The following is a 4047-nucleotide window of genomic DNA, read 5'->3' on the forward strand; positions in this document are numbered from 1 at the left end:
TCTCATAGAAAAATATTATTCTAAACAATAAACAGAGGAATAGCAAGTTCACAGTCTACCTGAAATGTGTTATAAAGCGAAATAAAGCAGAGAAAGAAAGTTTGAGCACTCTACATGGACAACTTGCTACTTAATTTCATACAGTGAATGAAGGTCTTACTAATAAAAATAATATTTAAGTAGAAACATAGTTCACTGAAGGAAGGAAACAGCTTAAGTTCATAGGAAAGGGACATTCAGAAAGATTGAAAGGGAAGCAGCTCTGGGCTCAGTTTGCTTGAGGAGCTCCATGAGGATTAATATGAGAAGGAAGAGAGAGGAGAGATGAATGGAGCCATAGAGAAAGCAAGAGTAGCCTTGGCCATGGCTATTTGGTGTTGATTTAAGGGCATAGAAGTCATTTGAAAATTATTTGTCAAGTGATTAACTTATTCTACTTTTATATTCTATGTTATATTGCTCTAATAGACAATGGACAGATATGCTGATAGCTTAGACCATGGTGGTTATTCTAGTAGTGAAACATGTTCTGATTCCATTTTTTGAGGGTACATCAAATAGAATATTCCAACAGACTAGAGCTGAAATAAAAAAATAAAAAAGAAGCCATCAATACTTGTCCAAGGTTATTGCCCAGAGTATGAAACTGTCATCTACTGAGATAAGGAAGATGAGAAAAAACATACTTAAAAGCTGAAGATAGGGATGCCTGAGAGGTAGATGTATCAGTGTTCAGAGTCTTTGTTGACTAAGCAGCAGGCAATTCAGTGTTTTGTACAGAAACACATATTATTTTGGAAATTTAGATTTTTATTATTGCTAGAAAGTTGGTATGACTTAAATACACAAGGCTGCATGGTATCAGTGGAAGACTGAAAATAAAGTTAAAAGGGATCAATGCACAGGCCCTAGAACTTCGATACAGAGTTTGTAAGGAGTAGGGAAGAACCAGGAAAGGATGCTGCAGGCTTATGGCCAACAAAGGCAGAAGAGAGCCAACAGAATCTGGCCGTGAGAGGTCAAGGGACACAGATGTTTTTGTGAAAGAGTAAATATGATGAGGACCAGGAGGAATTAGCCTTTGGAGCTGACAACACAGAGGCCACCAGAGACCTTGACAAGAGAAGTTCTGATAAAACTGTGGAACATGAGGCTGATTGTATGGTATTTGAGAAGGGGTGGGAGATACCACAGTGAAAATAATGTATGGAGGTTAGCTGAAAAGGGGAGAAAAGAAATAGAAAGTAGAAAGAGACCATGTAGGCTTGGGTAAGTTTGTTTGCTTCCTGTTAAGATCATCATAGTGAAATTATATCTACCATCATAGCCTTTTATCAAGATAACATGCACATGGCTTTATTTATTAAGATAAATGACACTCACTTTGTTTATTGATTTTCAGATCTTTGGCATCATCTGGCGTCAGATCTGTTAGGAAATGCTAGGATTTTCTCAGACATTATAACTGATATATCGTAAACTTTGTTGGACCATTTGAAGTAGCTAAAAGACTCATCATAGAGAAAATTTTCAACTTTTTTAAAAGCTCTTTAATAGACATGTCCTTATTTTAGAGTAATATGACTCTGTAAGTCGAACTTCAGTCTTTGCCTCAAAGTTATTAATGATATCTGATTTAATACTAGATACCACATGGTTAAATACAGGGTGGTGGGCAGATTCTGGAAAAACTGAACTATATATTTGGTTAGAACATAGAAAGAAGATGGAGAAAGATGCCCAGAAGATTGCTAAAATAACAGCTAATTTGACTCAGAGATAAAAGATATACCAGGCAAACCAAGGAGCTGAAACCAAGATGACCAGGTAGATGGGGTATAGCATGTGATAAAAGAGTTCAGGCATCTGGAAGACAAACTCAGGATAAGACAAGAACAAAGGCTTCAGATGTAAAATCATAGCTACTCATACAGGAAGTGTCATGGAGCAATGCATCTGGACGTGACATAGCCTTTACCATCATGAAGTTGAATTTCTGGGATGGCTTCCAGAACATGCAGACCTACAGTCTGACACTGTGTCTTTCTGGAGAAGACAATAAAGCTGTTAACATTTTTCCATAGAAGTGTAAGAGAGGGTCATCAGAACTTCTGAAGATAACCACCAAGACTCCAATGTTTACTCCCTATTGGCCCCAAAGTTACATACAGTCATGGGGTGTGTTAGGTCTCTGAAAAGGTGAGGGCTTGACTGAGGGTGAAAGCTCCAGTGGTACCCCTTTCATGAGTTACCACCAATGCTGGAGTAAGACTTTGGGTAACACAGCTTATGTTGAGTCAGCCATGCTTCTATAAGTAAACTCCTAAATTAATTGGTTACCCATATTGGGCTAAGATTAAACCTTTCCTCTGTTCCTATCTTGAATGATGAGGTATATTTCTGGTCTCCAAAGAAAAAGTAGTGCATCAGGCAGGTTTGTTCACACTTGTTTGGACTCGGCTTTCTGTTTTAGCTACTGTATCTCCAATGCTTATTATCCTCCTTTGTTTAGCCCTAAGCAAGCATATAATAGTTACCCACATTGCTTCAAGGATGATAGTATTTACAGAGAAGAAACCAATATACAGAGTGGTTTTTTACCCAAGCTACGTACCTCCTCTATTATATGGTTCTTTATAACATAAAAAATGCCTCAGTTTCCTGGTTTGTTGTTTATAGTTGTACAGACTAAATAAAAAGCTTACAACTAGTAGGAGCCTGGAAGGTGAGTGTGGTCATGATTGTAGTCAGTCTTAAGAACAACAAAAGCAGAAATACAGTGAAAATGAAAGATTGTTGAAAAGGTTATAGGGGAGAGAAAATTTATCCCAATTGTCATTCTTCATTTTTGTATGTGATATTAGCTGTAGATGAAGTTTCTGTCCTGCCCAGTCCTTCAGTCATTCAGTCCCCAAAAAACACAGAGAGGTTTATATTATTTATAAACTGTTTGGTCTATTACCTCAGGCTTATTATTAACCAGTTCTTACAATTTAAATTAACCCATAATTCTTTTCTATGTTTAACCACATGGCTTGGTACCTTTTATCAGTGAGGAATTCTCATCTTGATTCCTCTGCATCTGACTAGGGACTACATTTCTGCCTTTTTTCTTTTCAGAATTCTCTTAGTCTGGTTGCCCCACCTATACTTCTTGACTGGCTACTGGCCAATCAGTATTTTATTAAACAAACATGAGTGATAAATCTTTACAGTGTACAGAAACATTATCCCATAACAATTGTCTGTTTCAACTTATTTTGCTTCTCAGCAGAGATGTTGGCTAAATCTATTTCTTATTTCACTTCCTCCAGGAAAGGCAGATAGCACAAACATATACCTGAAGATGTGCCAACTGGGATCTGAGAGTCCACCTTCCCATCAGGTGCTAGGAGGCTAGTGGTCATGAAGAAAATGATGGAAGGGCCAGTAACAAAGTTATTTGTTGGCAAAATCTAGCAATCATGACAAGACAAGATCTGGGAAGACTGTCAAAACCAAAACCAGACAGGAATCTTTGGTATTTATATTGATGTATTTCCATAATTTTGTTTTTAAACTTATATAACTACTGGTTTTCTGAAACATGGTCACAGGATTTACCCTGCAATGCTTTCTAGTTCTTACCATTCTTAGCAGTAGAAATGCTTAATATTTCTGGCCTCAACTACATCCATAATACTTGATCATTGTCATCAAAATATTATTATCTACAAGTTGTAAGTTTATTTGAAGCATATATACACTGTGTACTTATCAAGAATATCAGCAAGGGTATTGTTTGTTTGTTACAATGAATGATAAATGGCTTATCATGAAGTAGTAAGGAAGTATAAAAATAGTTGGTGTCAGAAAAACCCCTCATGATACTGCTGTGCAGAAGCAACATGGGTATAACATGCTTCTGGTACCTTTTTCATTTCCTTTTTGCTTTTCAATTCTCTAGGGAAAGTAATATCAGTTATCAAAGACAAAAGTAGAAGAGGGTCTAAAGAAATGAATGTAGAACAGGACTGCATTATCAGTAACTCTACATGTTAGGCTGTA

The sequence above is a fragment of the Microtus ochrogaster genome, chromosome 16, assembly GCF_000317375.1.
Source record: "Microtus ochrogaster isolate Prairie Vole_2 chromosome 16, MicOch1.0, whole genome shotgun sequence".
NCBI classification, from domain to species: domain Eukaryota; kingdom Metazoa; phylum Chordata; class Mammalia; order Rodentia; family Cricetidae; genus Microtus; species Microtus ochrogaster.